Source organism: Culex pipiens, chromosome 1 (assembly GCF_016801865.2).
Source record: "Culex pipiens pallens isolate TS chromosome 1, TS_CPP_V2, whole genome shotgun sequence".
In the NCBI taxonomy this organism is placed as follows: Eukaryota; Metazoa; Arthropoda; class Insecta; order Diptera; family Culicidae; genus Culex; species Culex pipiens.
Window position 1 is genome coordinate 71341738 of NC_068937.1, and position 17367 is coordinate 71359104.

The 17367-nt window shown below is 34.2% G+C and overlaps 1 long non-coding RNA gene across 1 annotated transcript in view; it reads right to left on the bottom strand.

Moving 5' to 3' along the window:
- Nucleotides 1–6928: 6928 nt before the first annotated feature.
- The window catches only part of LOC128093188 (uncharacterized), a 17086-nt gene continuing 6647 nt past the window's right edge, over nt 6929–17367 (bottom strand). Inside the window, exon 2 of the long non-coding RNA XR_008212310.1 lies at nt 6929–7122. This is a non-coding gene — a long non-coding RNA (uncharacterized LOC128093188). The remainder of the gene's footprint in view (nt 7123–17367) is intronic.

The window sequence follows — 17367 nt, forward strand, 5'->3', positions numbered from 1 at the left end:
TTTTCAGCTAGAATACATCTAGGCAAACAAAATTGAAACGATTCTTTATTGATATTTTGTACCTTCGCAATTCTAACAAAATTCTAGCATGTTTCTAGCAGAAAATTCCTGCCAGAGCATTCTAGCAAGATTCTTACAGAATTCTAGCAGAAGACCTGTCAGAATAGTTCTAGAAAAATTCTAGCAGGATTCTTACAGAACCGGTTGATTTCGCCGGCTCCTGCTAGAACCGGTTATTGCATTTGAGCTAGAATTCTTTAAGAATTCTTGCAAAGTTCTGGCAGGATGATGGCACAGTTCTAGCCCAGTCACGAGGTTCTAGCAGGATTCTAGCAGAGTTCTTACAGAGCTGGTTATTCTGACAGCATTCTAGTAGAAACGTTCCACCGTTCTAGCAGGATTCTGACAGAACCAGCTCTGCTAGAATATTTCGTGACTGGGAGTAAGAACATTTTCGCTCTGCTAGAATTCTGTAAGATTCCTGTGAGAACGCCGTGACTGGGTTGATTTCGCCGGCTCCTGCTAGAACCGGTTTTTGCATTTGAGCTAGAATTCTCAAAGAATTCTTGAGAAAATCTGGCAGGATGATGGCAGCGTTCTAGTAAGAATAATTTCGCTCTGTAAGAATTCTCTGAGAACGCCGTGACTGGGTGTGTGCTGCTGGTGCCCAGTCAAATCAATCCGAATTCTGAAACGGAATCTAATTAGAATCGTATACAAATGCCGTTTCAAACGCAACAACGATTCTAATTAGATTCCGTTTCAGAATTCGGATTGATTTGACTGGGTGGCGATTGCCGTACTTACACACGCTCCCAGTCACGGCGTTCTCACAGGAATCTTACAGAATTCTAGCAGAGCGAAAATGTTCTTACTAGAACTGTGCCATCATCCTGCCAGAACTTTGCAAGAATTCTTAAAGAATTCTAGCTCAAATGCAATAACCGGTTCTAGCAGGAGCCGGCGAAATCATTCGGTTCTGTAAGAATCCTGCTAGAATTTTTCTAGAACTATTCTGAATTTTTCGTGACCGGGCTAACTCCCAGTGAAATCAATCCGAATTCTGAAACGGAATCTAATTAGAATCGTATACAAATTCCCTATCAAACGCAACAACCGGTTCCGTGTTCGAACCGGTTGTTGCGTTTGAAACGGAATTTGTATACGATTCTAATTAGATTCCGTTTCAGAATTCGGATTGATTTAACTGGGCTAACGCTTAAGTGTTGATTGTGCAAGAGAAAATTCTTCAAAGGAACTGGGTGAGCGAATTCCAATTTGAATATTTATGAGTGTGTAAAGTGTGTTTGAATTTGAGTAGGGTTGTTCTTGAATGAAATTTATTCAAGAAGATTTTGAACGGACATTTCAAATAGGAAACTAAATTAACAAATTAGCTGGTACCGTAAACTGGGGTGACTTTGATAGCCCGGGGTGACTTTGATAGGTTTTTAAATGCCCGTCAAATTAATATCTAAACATTTTTGAGAATTTTGAGTATGTAAGCATTAAGGGATAGCTTATTATCGAACATATATGCATGAATGAGACTGTTAGATTGGATATATCAATATTAGTGGCCAAATCAAATTTCTATCAATATCACCCCGGGCTATCAAAGTCACCCCAGTTTACGGTAATTAAATTCAACTATATATCGCGTTCGGAATTAAAACTTAAAAATCCAGCAGTATGTATAGTTCATCAAAAGTACAGTGTTTTTAGGTTTTCGTGTTCGTGACTTTTTTGTCGGTCTTTTGTTCGAAATAATATGAATCTCGTTTAAAACATATCAAAACAATAACTATTACAACTAAGTTTCCCTGGGCCTTGTAACGTCAAGAGGCATGATTTGATCCTAGTGCATTAGTTAAAATTTGGGTATACATTCTTTTTTATAAGCACTATGGACACCACTTCATGCTACGAGAACTCGCTTTTCCGCAGCCCTAGGGCTTAAGCGTTGACCGATAAGCTGTCTTCGTGAACTAGGTAGTTCTCCGATAGTGAAATATCACAATTGCACAAGATACCGCTGCTTCTGTAACTTTTTCACTATCACAATGTGGGATTTAGGTGGGACTTTAGGATAGTACAACTGATTTGTTGCTTAGCATTAGCATTTAAAATAAATCTGTATTCTTTCCAAATCTATTTGACGATAAATTTAGTTGCAATTGTTAAGTTAGAGTAATGCTGTCAATAAACTTTGATTGATGTAGAATACTAGGCATTCTTTTATGTCAAATTGTCCATAGAGTCTCGATCAATCAATAATGTAATGATATCGGACAAAATTCGTTGATCGGTTGAACTAACGGTTTTCGGATTATGGTCCATTGTTGCGAATCGAGGAACTACGGATCTTTTGACGTAAATGGTCATTTCTTTGTAAAATCTTGATTCTATCCTATTTGTATATCAGTTCACAAATTTTTATTGTTTTGTGATAACTTTTACAACTAAGTTTCAAAACATAATTTAATTAGATTAAATGCAAAATAAAAACAATTCAACAACTAGAAAAACAAGCCTAAACTAAATTTATCATCAGTATACTATTATTTAAAATAATTTTCTACGTATAAAATAAAATGTAATTAAAATTTACACAATAAAAAGCTAATTTCACTCTACAGCCGGCTGTTTGAGTTTAACTTTCAAATGTTAATGCAGGTATTGCTAAAAACTTATGACACACCCGCAATACCCGTCAAGGTATATCCTAGGGTCTTACGAAAAAATAATTTTCAGAACCTATTGGGTGGTTTCATAATGTGAATTCATTATTTTTATAAAAATATGTACCCCTGGAGCGATAAAAATGATTGCTTACATCGTTAGAAAAAAGTGTTCCGAATTTGTAGATTTCAAGGGTCGAAGTTTTTCTTCAAAAACTTGATGTAAAACGATAAAATTTGCAGTTGTTCGATACAGCATTCGAAAGATCGCAAATACAGCTTTCAAATGAAGGTTCAATTATCGATTTTCTATGATTTTTTGAATATTGGCCGATCACTGTATACTAGGGTGCCCAGAAAAAATGACCCCCTGCTCCACAAGCGGAAAACAGTTTATTGGGTTATTTTAAGCATCTGTGCAAATTTTGAGTGAAATTGGTTGAGATTAACCCATTGATACCCGAGCCTAAAGTTGGTAAAAAAAATGTTTTTCATACAAAAATGACTTTTTTAAATCGCTAATAACTTTTCAGGCTCAAGTTGTACAGCTTTGCTATGTTCTACAAAGTTGTAGAGCATTAAATTTCCAATTAGAATCTAACTTTTGGGAATATTTGGATGGAAGTAGCAGGCCGTGCAGACAAAACCGTAAGAAACTTGGGTTTTCCATACAATTTTTCGATTTTTCCAATACAAACTTCACCTTCGAGTATCAATGGGTTAATGTTGACCGATTTTGCTCATATTTGGCCCAGAGTCCTAAAATAGCTCAAGGAACGATATTCAGCTTGTGGAGCGAGGTTTTGAGAAAAAGTCCCATATTCTGGGCACCCTACTGTATACAAATATTTTTAAAAATTTAGATTGTCATTATGTTTAGTCTTCCAGCAGATTGTTTGCTATAGTTTTTAATTTTAGGCTTAAATTTTACTAGAAAATCACGTTGTATCATTAAATTAATTTGTTTTATTAAAATACAATTGAAAAACAGTCTATATGAAACTTATATCTTCTTACTGTGTATTACGCTTTCTAAAGCAACCAAATTATTACAGAAAAAAAATATCTGGAAACATCACAACTTGTTATGATACTTTTATGTTTTTGTATGATATTTTTCGCCCCATATTTTTCCAGGAAAAAAATGAACTGGTCGGGATAATTTTATGTTTATGGATGATATTTTCCGCACCATAGCATGATAATCTGAAGTTTCCAACACGAACTTAAGTTGATAATTTTTTGATATGCGTAGAGTAAAAAAGGGCAGAAAGTTGCATCTTGGAAAAATCTACCCATGTTCGTAAAAACACGAACAAGTCAAGTTCACCCCAGGGTATGGTTAAGAGATAACCGAACATGGCCACGAACATAAATTGTTCGAGGCGTATCTGCGAAAAATCTTGTTGAGTTTATTTGACTAACAATGCCACATCAAGTTGAGTTTATAGTAGCAAACAACTGAAATCTTCCAAAAATCATATCAAGTTCATAAAGTAGATTTTGATCCCAAAAATAATTTTATTGGTTTTTAATGCACCCCGCCACAATTCAGACCCCCCCCCCCTTCTTCCTCTTCACAAATATGAGTAATATTGCAGGAATATACGCACTTACATCAAAACAAGATTTTTCAAAGTTGAAAAATTATTTTACTTTAAAAACTCATTAAAAAATTGTGGAGAAAGCGTTGAATCGCCAAAATGTCACAATAATTTTCCAAATCACGAAAAATCCAAAGTCTCTATATTCCATTTTTTTTAAATTAAAAATAAAAGTTTATGAAAATATTCCTGAAATTGCATAAGTCCAAAAATCCACAGTAAAATTTCAAAAAGCCTGGTAATGTTTCTTATCAAAATAATTTTTCAAAATGTTGAAAAATATTCAACTGGCTGAGAGCAAAAATTTCGCAAAGTCCTGAAAATCTAATAAATTCTACCAAAAATCTTGTCGTGATCCGGATCCCGTAAATTTTCTAAGTGCCGGAACGATTTTTGTAGGGGGTATATCAATAATTATTAAAAACCGACTTTCGAATTTCAAAATTTCAATAAAGACGTTTTGTTAGGGATATTATTTTAGGAACAAACTGATGTTTTTTCAAAAATCGGACGAAAATTTCCTGTAATTTCGACGAATTTTCCGAAATTTTGGTTCAAAGCAAAAATAAACATCAACAAATTGTATCATGTTTCCAAATTCCCAAAAATTTTCTAAGTCCCAATTTTTTGTCAGTTTCCTGTTCTCGAAAAATTTTTACTGGTCGAAAGCCAAAATTTTGCTAAGTCCAAAAAATCAAATAAATTCTACCAAAAATCTTGTCGTGATACGGATCCCGTAAATTTTCTAAGTGCCGGAACGATTTTTCTAGGGGGTATATCAATAATTATTAAAAACCGACTTTCGAATTTCAAAATTTCAATGAAGACGTTTTGTTAGGGACATTATTTTAGGAACAAACTGATGTTTTTGTAAAAATCGGACAAAAATTTCCTGTAATTTCGTCGATTTTTCCGAAATTTTGGTTCAAAGCAAAAATAAACATCAAAATAATTTATCATGTTTCCAAACTCTCAAAAATTTTCTATGTCCCAAAAAAATGCTTTTTCTGTAAAAGTAAAGAATTGAAAAATATACGCAAAAATGTCAAAGTCCAGCATAAATAAAATCAAACTTTAAAATATCAGCTCATGAACATTATTCTAAGTGTCGGAAATTGAAAATTATGTCAGTGACTGCTAATTTTTCTAAGTCCAGCATAAATTTGAAATAAAGTCAAAATAATCATTTCATGATGTTCGGGTAAAATTTTGGAAAAAATAAAATTTTCGAAATTTTTGCTAAGTCCAAAAAAACTACCACTAACACCTCAATATCAACTGTAGATAATGCAGTATGATCATGGAATATACTTTCCATGATACGCAGTCGGTTTCAAAAGTCGTCATAACTCGAGGAGTTTACAGCAAGATGCGAATAAACAAGCCAAGATAGTTCGAAGTTATATCCACCAACTCACTTTCCGCCCGGGTTAAGAGTTTTTGGAACAAATATCAAACATGCCATGATATCAAAAACAACTCAAGTTATTTTTTTGTTCGTCCCATGATGCGACTTTCTGCCCGGGAACCCGGGCGGAAAGTGAGTTGGTGGATATAACTTCGAACTATCTTGGCTTGTTTATTCGCATCTAGCTGTAAACTCCTCGAGTTATGACGACTTTTGAAACCGACTGCGTATCATGGAAAGTATATTCCATGATCATACTGCATTATCTACAGTTGATATTGAGGTGTTAGTGGTAGTTTTTTTGGACTTAGCAAAAATTTCGAAAATTTTATTTTTTCCAAAATTTTACCCGAACATCATGAAATGATTATTTTGACTTTATTTCAAATTTATGCTGGACTTAGAAAAATTAGCAGTCACTGACATAATTTTCAATTTCCGACACTTAGAATATTCATGAGCTGATATTTTAAAGTTTGATTTTATTTATGCTGGGCTTTGACATTTTTGCGTATATTTTTCAGTTCTTTACTTTTACAGAAAAAGCATTTTTTTGGGACTTAGAAAATTTTTGGGAGTTTGGAAACATGATAAATTATTTTGATGCTTTGAACCAAAATTTCGGAAAATTCGTCGAAATTACAGGAAATTTTCGTCCGATTTTTGAAAAAACATCAGTTTGTTCCTAAAATAATATCCCTAACAAAACGTCTTTATTGAAATTTTGAAATTCGAAAGTCGGTTTTTAATAATTATTGATATACCCCCTACAAAAATCGTTCCGGCACTTAGAAAATTTACGGGATCCGGATCACGACAAGATTTTTGGTAGAATTTATTAGATTTTCAGGACTTTGCGAAATTTTTGCTCTCAGCCAGTTGAAAATTTTTCAACATTTTGAAAAATTATTTTGATAAGAAACATTACCAGGCTTTTTGAAATTTTACTGTGGATTTTTGGACTTATGCAATTTTAGGAATATTTTCATAAACTTTTATTTTTAATTAAAAAAAAATGGAATATAGAGACTTTGGATTTTTCGTGATTTGGAAAATTATTGTGACATTTTGGCGATTCAACGCTTTCTCCACAATTTTTTAATGAGTTTTTAAAGTAAAATAATTTTTCAACTTTGAAAAATCTTGTTTTGATGTAAGTGCGTATATTCCATATTTGCGTATATACTCATATTTGTGAAGAGAAAGAAGGGGGGGGGGGGGGTCTGAATTGTGGCGGGGTGCATTAAAAACCAATAAAATTATTTTTGGGATCAAAATCTACTTTATGAACTTGATATGATTTTTGGAAGATTTCAGTTGTTTGCTACTATAAACTCAACTTGATGTGGCATTGTTGGTCAAATAAACTCAACAAGATTTTTCGCAGATACACCTCGAACAATTTATGTTCGTGGCCATGTTCGGTTATCTCTTAACCATACCCTGGAGTGAACTTGACTTGTTCGTGTTTTTACAAACATGGGTAGATTTTTCCAAGATGCAACTTTCTGCCCCCCGGGCAGAAAGTCGCATCATGGGACGAACAAAAAAATAACTTGAGTTGTTTTTGATATCATGGCATGTTTGATATTTGTTCCAAAAACTCTTAAAATGCGCGCCGAAATCTATGTTCCTTTCTATGTTTGTAGACCTTTTATCATCAGTTGATAAATTTTCATTTTCTCATGATATTACCGGACTTAGAAAAAAATCGAAAGCCGAATTATTTTGGGACTTAGAAAAAAAAATTGACCTCTTTATCATGAGATGATATTATTTTGTTTTATCATGTTTTCACTGGACTTAGCAAAATTTCGAAAGCCAAATTATTTTGGGACTTAGAAAAAATTTCGAAATCTTTATCATGAGATGATATTATTTTGTTTTATCTTGTTTTTGCTGGACTTAGCAGAATTTCGAAAGCCAAATTATTTTGGGACTTAGAAAAAAATTCGACCTCTTTATCATGAGATGATATTTTCTAGTTTTATCTTGTTTTTGTTGGACTTAGCAAAATTTTCACTCCTCGACAAAATTTCACTTTTCCTACACTTAGAATATTTTTGAAAACCCGGGATTATGAGATGATTTACAAGGTTAAATTTTTTTCAAGCCGGACTTAGCAAAAATAGCAGTTTTGTTAATGGACATTTTTATTGACTTTTTTTTCCACTTTAATTTACTTTAAATACACTAGTTAAACTAATCACATTAAAAAGTATTTTACCGCATATAAAATTTCATCGCAAAGCGCAAAAATGAGCCCACGCGCTCGCTCACTCTCTCTTTTCTCTCTTCTTTCGTTCATGCTCGCACGCAACGCGCGCGGCATGTCGTGACAGGAATCGGCAATCGGCAGACAGACAGCTTTTGCGTTCGTGGCGGGCTGGTTTGTTTACGTTTTCGCGCAGTAGTTTTCCACGGATAAATTGTAGTCCGCGAATCGCCGCGGGTTATGAGTACGTTCTGTGGCCGAGGGAGTGTGTGTTCGTCCGTTCCGTGGCGTTCGGGAGCCGTGATATGTTGTGTTTAAGTGATTGTTTGTGTTTTTGTGGCTGGGGGGCGAAGAAAAAGTTTCGCTCCGTGTTGACGGGTGCAAGGAAAGTTTCCAAGCCGCTGCACCAGAAAAGTAATTCCCTTGCCCAAGATGCTGCTGTGGATTAACGTGGAAAGGATTTTGGCGGATTCGCCAGGACAAGGGACAAGGGTTTGTTTACGTTTTTGGTGCAGTAGTTTTCCACTGATTAACAACAGTCCACGAATCGCCGCGGGTTGTAAGTGCGTATTTTGGCCGTGGGAATGTGCGTTCGTTGGTGTCATTTTATGTGAGATTTGCGAAATGTTGTTATTTATGTGAAAGTTGATGTTTTGGTGGCTCGTTGGAGAAGAAAAAGTTACGTTAGCGGGTGCATGACAAAGCCGCAGTTCGCAGAATCGAAATCCTCCTGCCTGCATGTCGCTGGTCATCCTCCTCCTCCTCCAGCAGATGCTATCAAGACGCGGATCAACGTCGGAATGATTTTGGCGAATTTGACAGTTCTCGGTGGAGGAAAACAGCAGTTTCGATTTGTTTTGGTTTTTGTCGTCGTGTCATCAGAATCGCGATTTGTGGAGGAACCGTATTTGGTCCGTGTGTTTTCGCGAGTGTGCGTGTGATTGTTTACGTTTCTGAACCTTCCTCTTGTGATTCCGGAGGAGATGATTAAATTGTGTGGCTCGCAAGCAGTTTCACGGAGGAAGATGAGTCCACCTGAAGTGGCTACATATGTTGGTTCTACTAGTCAACCGACAAATATTTTTCGACGATTTTTTAAACTCAGATAAGTATTGCTTGTTTTCTTTTTCTTTGTTTACTATTGAATTTTTAATTATTCCATAAATTTTGTTTGAGAATTGATGCTTTGTGTTTTATTTTCTCTTACAGATCTACTAACGGGCATTTTCTGGACATTCGGCTTCTAGAATTTTGTTTACTTTGACCAATCAGCTGCAAAAATGGATTGTGCTGCAATCATATGCTCTCTGGATGGATTGGATGAGGATTAACAAGGTATGTACGAGAATTATTATTTCAAAGTGAACCTATCACTTCAGTTTAGAAATTCTTTCAAACATTTCAATGTTTGTTTAGCAAAGTTCAGTTTTTCATTTTGTTATTTATGCTGATTTTGAATACACATTATTGACTTTTGACAGATTGATATAAAATTCTGAAAATAAATTATTTATTGATAAGGATTGCATATATTTTTTTGATTCTTTCCTTTAAAGACCATATTTTTGTTTATTTTTTTTTTGTTTGGGAATTTTATAAATTTAAATGTTTGTATAAGACCGAGCCACGTTGCCCAGTTGTAACGCTTCCGCCTTGACAATATTTACAAATTTCTACACTTTCAAATAGGTTTGCTAGAATTTCAGGAAAATTTTCAGCGGCCAATGCAAATAAATTAGTGCATTATTGATTTGTTTAGTTCAATTGTACAGATTTTCGAAGCTTTTTCTTTGACTTGGCTTTACAAAAAGTTTGATTTGTTTTAATATTGTTAGTAGTATGCAATTTTGGATGTAATTTTTTGTTGCCCCCTGATTTTTCGGGCAAACTTCGAAGGGAGGAGTGACAAAAACTTTAAATAAAATTTGTACCAGCCTTACTTATTCACACTAAACTTTGAATTAATTCGAATTATACGGCAAATGATACAGTCATTCCACATATTCGGAACACTTTTGTGATAATTTGTCAAAAGCATGCCAAATGCATCTTTTCTGTGTACCCTGCTATTTTTAGGACCTTTATTTGGACATTCTTTTGCTATTTCATTAATATAAGCAGTACTTTTAAAACAAAAAACTGCATTTCGAGACTATTTTATTCAGAGCAGCAAAACGCTGCTTCCAAATTGCCTGTTCCATAATTGTGGGATGTTATTGTGCCTCCCACAATTGTGGAACACCTGAATTTAACTGATATTTTCACAAAAAAAGTTAGCAGACCATTCATAAAACATTACTAAGCATGAGTTTTACTGGTTTCCGAATGTGAAGTCATTATTTTTATAAAAATATGTACCCCTGGAGCGATAAAAAAGATTGTTTACATCGTTAGAAAAAAGTGTTCCGAATTTGTAGATTTCAAGGGTCGAAGTTTTTCTTCAAAAACTTGATATAAAACGATAAAATTTGCAGTTGTTCGATACAGCATTCGAAAGATCGCAAAAACAGCTGTCAAATGAAGGTAAAAGCGAATCATTATGTTCAATTATCGATTTTCTATGATTTTTTGAATATTGGTCGATCTGTAAACTCGTGGCGCAGGGGTAGCGGCTTCGGCTGCCGATCCCGATGATGCTATGAGACGCGGGTTCGATTCCCGCCTTATCCACTGAGCTTCTATCGGATGGTGAAGTAAAACGTCGGTCCCGGTTTCTCCTGTCTCGTCAGAGGCGCTGGAGCAGAAATCCCACGTTAGAGGAAGGCCATGCCCCGGGGGGCGTAGTGCCAATAGTTTCGTTTTTAGTTTCGTTTCGATCTGTAAACTGTTCCTAATATGAGGGATGACTGTATACAAATATTTAAAAAAAATTAAGATTGTCATTATGTTTAGTCTTCCAGCAGATTGTTTGCTATAGTTTTTTAATTTCAGGCTTATTTAATGAAAATAAAAAAAAAAGCAAAGTAATCCACTTTAACGACCCCCGGGTCTTTTGTGGTCTCTGTTGCAAGTTTCTGCTCATTTCTAGGCGTCCGAAGGTTATGTGTGGTGAGTCACCCAAAACCTCTTTTACGCAAATGGACCGACGTTTTACTTCCCCATCCGATAGAAGGCGTGGTCAGGCAAATCTCGTCTCGAAAAATGCCACCGGGTCCGTCTGGGATTGAACCCAGGCCATACTGGGATTTAGAGGCTACCACGCTAACCACTAAACCACCGGACCCCTTAATGAAAATAAATTTTACTAGAAAATCACATCACATTATATTGTTTTATTAAAATACAATTGAAAAACAGTCTATATGAAACTTATATCTTCTTACTGTGTATTACGCTTTCTAAAGCAACAAAATTATTACAGAAAAAAAATATCTGGAAACATCACAACTTGTTATGATACTTTTATGTTTTTGTATGATATTTTTCGCCCCATATTTAAGTTCGTGTTGGAAACTTCAAATTATCATGCTATGGTGCGGAAAAATATCATCCATAAACATAAAATTATCCCGACCAGTTCATTTTTTTCCTGTAAAAATATGGGCGGAAAATATCATTCAAAAACATAAAAGTATTATAACAAGTTGTGATGTTTACAGTTATTTTTTTCCGTAATAATTTGGTTGCTTTAGAAAGCGTTATACACAGTAAGAAGATATAAGTTTTATATAGACTGTTTTTTAATTGTATTTTAATAAAACAAATTAATTTAATGATATAATGTGATTTTCTAGTAAAATTTATTTTTATTAAATAAGCCTAAAATTAAAAACTATAGCAAACAATTAAAAAATCATAGAAAATCGATAATTGAACATTGAAATGATTCGCTTTTACCTTCATTTGAAAGCTGTTTTTGCGATCTTTCGAATGCTGTATCGAACAACTGCAAATTTTATCGTTTTATATCAAGTTTTTGAAGAAAAACTTCGACCCTTGAAATCTACAAATTCGGAACACTTTTTTCTAACGATGTAAACAATCTTTTTTATCGCTCCAGGGGTACATATTTTTATAAAAATAATGACTTCACATTCTGAAACCAGTAAAACTCAGAGCAGTTCTCTAGGATTTCGGTCATTCGATTTTTTTTTGTATTTTTTAATCCGACTGAAACTTTTTTGGTGCCTTCGGTATGCCTAAAGAAGCCATTTTGCATCATTAGTTTGTCCATATAATTTTCCATACAAAGTTGGCAGCTGTCCATACAAAAATGATGTATGAAAATTCAAAAATCGGTATCTTTTGAAGGAATTTTTTGATCGATTTGGTGTCTTCGGCAAAGTTGTAGGTATGGATACGGACTACACTGAAAAAAATGATACACGGTAAAAAAAATTTGGTGATTTTTTTATTTAACTTTTTATCACTAAAACTTAATTTGCAAAAAAACACTATTTTTATTTTTTTTTATTTTTTGATATGTTTTAGAGGACATAAAATGCCAACTTTTCAGAAATTTCCAGGTTGTGCAAAAAATCATTGACCGAGTTATGAATTTTTTAATCAATACCGATTTTTTAAAAAAATCGAAATTTTGGTCGCAAAAATTTTTCAACTTCATTTTACGATGTAAAATCAAATTTGCAATCAAAAAGTACTTTAGTGAAATTTTGATAAAGTGCACCGTTTACAAGTTATAGCCATTTTTAGGTGACTTTTTTGGAAATAGTCGCAGTTTTTCATTTTTTAAAATTAGTGCACATGTTTGCCCACTTTTGAAAAAAATATTTTTGAAAAGCTGAGAAAATTCTCTATATTTTGCTTCTTCAGACTTTGTTGATACGACCTTTAGTTGCTGAGATATTGCAATGCAAAGGTTTAAAAACAGGAAAATTGATGTTTTCTAAGTCTCACCCAAACAGCCCACCATTTTTTATTGTCAATATCTCAGCAACTAATGGTCCGATTTTCAATGTTAATATATGAAACATTTGTGAAATTTTCCGATCTTTTCGAATACAATATTTTCAAAATTTTCAAATCAAGACTAACATTTCAAAAGGGCCAAACATTCAATATTACGCCCTTTTAAAATGTTTGTCTTGGTTTAAAAATTTTGAAAATATTGTTTTCGAAAAGATCGGAAAATTTCACAAATGTTTCATATATTAACATTGAAAATCGGACCATAAGTTGCTGAGATATCGACATTGAAAAATGGTGGGCTGTTTGGGTGAGACTTAGAAAACATCAATTTTCCTGTTTCTAAACCTTTGCATTGCAATATCTCAGCAACTAAAGGTCGTATCAACAAAGTCTGAAGAAGCAAAATATAGAGAATTTTCTCAGCTTTTCAAAAATATTTTTTTCAAAAGTGGGCAAACATGTGCACTAATTTTAAAAAATGAAAAACTGCGACTATTTTCAAAAAAGTCACCTAAATATGGCTATAACTTGTAAACGGTGCACTTTATCAAAATTTCACTAAAGTACTTTTTGATTGCAAATTTGATTTTACATCGAAAAATGAAGTTGAAAAATTTTTGCGACCAAAATTTCGATTTTTTGAAAAAATCGGTATTGATTAAAAAATTTATAACTCGGTCAATGATTTTTTGCACAACCTGGAAATTTCTGAAAAGTTGGCATTTTATGTCCTCTAAAACATATCAAAAAATGAAAAAAAATTAAAAATAGTGTTTTTTTGCAAATCAAGTTTTAGTGATAAAAAGTTAAATAAAAAAATCACCAAATTTTTTTTACCGTGTATCATTTTTTTTCAGTGTAGTCCGTATCCATACCTACAACTTCGCCGAAGACACCAAATCGATCAAAAAATTTCTTCAAAAGATACCGATTTTTGAATTTTCATACATCATTTTTGTATGGACAGCTGCCAACTTTGTATGGAAAATTATATGGACAAACTAATGATGCAAAATGGCTTCTTTAGGCATACCGAAGGCACCAAAAAAGTTTCAGACGGATTAAAAAATACAAAAATTAAAATTGAAGAAAAAAGACCGATTTCGTAGAGAATTGCTCCTCATGCTTAGTAATGTTTTATGAATGGTCTGCTAACTTTTTTGTGAAAATATCAGTTAAATTCAGGTGTTCCACAATTGTGGGAGGCACAATAACATCCCACAATTATGGAACAGGCAATTTGGTAGCAGCGATTTGCTGCTCTGAATAAAATAGTCTCGAAATGCAGTTTTTTGTTTTAAAAGTACTACTTATATTAATGAAATAGCAAAAGAATGTCCAAATAAAGGTCCTAAAAATAGTAGGGTACACAGAAAAGATGCATTTGGCATGCTTTTGACAAATTATCACAAAAGTGTTCCGAATTTGTGGGTGTTCCGAATATGTGGGATGACTGTATCATTTGCCGTATAATTCGAATTAATTCAAAGTTTAGTGTGAATAAGTAAGGCTGGTACACATTTTATTTAAAGTTTTTGTCACTCCTCCCTTCGAAGTTTGCCCGAAAAATCAGGGGGCAACAAAAAATTACATCCAAAATTGTATACTACTAACAATATTAAAACAAATCAAACTTTTTGTAAAGCCAAGTCAAAGAAAAAGCTTCGAAAATCTGTACAATTGAACTAAACAAATCAATAATGTACTAATTTATTTGCATTGGCCGCTGAAAATTTTCCTGAATTCTAGCAATTCTATTTGAAAGTGTAGAAATTTGTAAATATTGTCAAGGCGGAAGCGTTACAACTGGGCTACGTGGCTCGGTCTTATACAAACATTTAAATTTATAAAATTCCCAAACATTAAAAAAAAAACAAAAATATGGTCTTTCAAGGAAAGAAACTAAAAAATATATGCAATCCTTATCAATAAATAATTTATTTTAAGAATTTTATATCAATCTGTCAAAAGTCAATCATGTGTATTCAAAATCAGCATAAATAACAGAATGAAAAACTGAACTTTGCTAAACAAACATCGAAATGTTTGAAAGAATTTCTAAACTGAAGTGATAGGTTCACTTTGAAATAATAATTCTCGTACTTACCTTGTTAATCCTCTTCAAATGCATCCAGAGAGCATATGATTGCAGCACAATCCATTTTTGCAGCTGATTGGTCAAAGTAAACAAAATTCTAGAAGCCGAATGTCCAGAAAATGCCCGTTGGTAGATCTGTAAGAGAAAATAAAACACAAAGCATCAATTCTCAAACAAAATTTATGGAATAATTAAAAATTCAATAGTAAACAAAGAAAAAGAAAACAAGCAATACTTATCTGAGTTTTAAAAATCGTCGAAAAATATTTGTCGGTTGACTAGTAGAACCAACATCTGTAGCCACTTTAGGTGGACTCATCTTCCTCCGTGAAACTGCTTGCGAGTCACACAATTTAATCATCTCCTCCGGAATCACAAGAGGAAGGTTCAGAAACGTAAACAATCACACGCACGGACCAAATACGGTTCCTCCACAAATCGCGATTCTGATGACGCGACGACACAAACCAAAACAAATCGAAACTGCTGTTTTCCTCCACCGAGAACTGTCAAATTCGCCAAAATCATTCCGACGTTGATCCGCGTCTTGATAGCACCTGCTGGAGGAGGAGGAGGAATGATGACCAGCGACATGCAGGCAGGAGGATTTCGATTCTGCGAACTGCGGCTTTGTCATGCACCCGCTAACGTAACTTTTTCTTCTCCAACGAGCCACAAAAACATCAACTTTCACATAAATAACAACATTTCGCAACTCTCACATAAAACGACACCAACGAACGCACATTCCCACGGCCAAAATACGCACTTACAACCCGCGGCGATTCGCGGGCTGTTGTTAATCAGTGGAAAACTACTGCACCAAAAACGTAAACAAACCCTTGTCCCTTGTCCTGGCGAATCCGCCAAAATCCTTTCCTCGTTAATCCACAGCAGCATCTTGGGCAAGAGAATTACTTTTCTGGTGCAGCGGCTTGGCCGAAACTTTCCTTGCACCCGTCAACACGGAGCGAAACTTTTTCTTCGTCCCCCAGCCACAAAAACACTAACAATCACTTAACCACAACATATCACGGCTCCCGAACGCCACGGAACGGACGAACACACACTCCCTCGGCCACAGAACGTACTCATAACCCGCGGCGATTCGCGGACTACAATTTATCCGTGGAAAACTACTGCGCGAAAACGTAAACAAACCAGCCCGCCACGAACGCAAAAGCTGTCTGTCTGCCGATTGCCGATTCCTGTCACGACATGTCGCGCGCGTTGCGTGCGAGCAGTGAACGAAAGAAGAGAGAAAAGAGAGAGTGAGCGAGCGCGTGGGCTCATTTTTGCGCTTTGCGATGAAATTTTATATGCGGTAAAATACTTTTTAATGTGATTAGTTTAACTAGTGTATTTAAAGTAAATTAAAGTGGAAAAAAAGTCAATGAAAATGTCCATTAACAAAACTGCCATTTTAGCTAAGTCCCGCTTGAAAAAAAATAACCTTGTAAATCATCTCATAATCCCGGCTTTTCAAAAATATTCTAAGTGTAGGAAAAGTGAAATTTTGTCGAGGAGTGAAAATTTTGCTAAGTCCAGCAAAAACAAGATAAAACAAAATAATATCATCTCATGATAAAGATTTCGAAATTTTTTCTAAGTCCCAAAATAATTTGGCATTCGAAATTTTGCTAAGTCCAGTGAAAACATGATAAAACAAAATAATATCATCTCATGATAAAGAGGTCAATTTTTTTTCTAAGTCCCAAAATAATTCGGCTTTCGATTTTTTTTCTAAGTCCGGTAATATCATGAGAAAATTAAAATTTAACAACTGATGATAAAAGGTCTACAAACATAGAAAGGAACATAGATTTCGGCGCGCATTTTAAGAGTTTTTGGAACAAATATCAAACATGCCATGATATCAAAAACAACTTAAGTTATTTTTTTGTTCGTCCCATGATGCAACTCTCTGCCCGGGCCCCCGATCAGAAAATTACATCTTACGGTAAACATGTCATGTTGCCAAAAACATGAAGATGACATGTTTCCAGAACGCTTGACTTAAGAGATGTAGAAACATAAAATGTAACATGAGTTACTCTACGAAACATCAAAAAAATATCAAACCAAGTTGACATTTTGAACATCAAAATATCATGTCATGGTACCGAAAAATATCATCCAGGAACATGAAATAATCATGGCCAATTCTGCTTTTTCCTGAAAAAATTGGTGCGAAAAAATATCATCCAGAAACATAAAAAAATCAAGACAGGTTCAGGTTTTTGCCTGAGAAAAACTGTTCGTAAAAATATCATCCAGAAACATTAATGTATCATGAAAACTTGTGATTTGTGAAGAAATCTTACAAATCCATATTTCGCAACTTCCCATGATACAATTTTATATTCAAATGGTATTTTTCGACAAAAAACTTAAAAGGACTTATTTTTTAAGTAGAAGTGCTTCGCGCTATCTGAACTGAGTAAGCGCAATGCACTGTTTACAAAAGGAAATAGTCACAAGAAGTTTTTTAC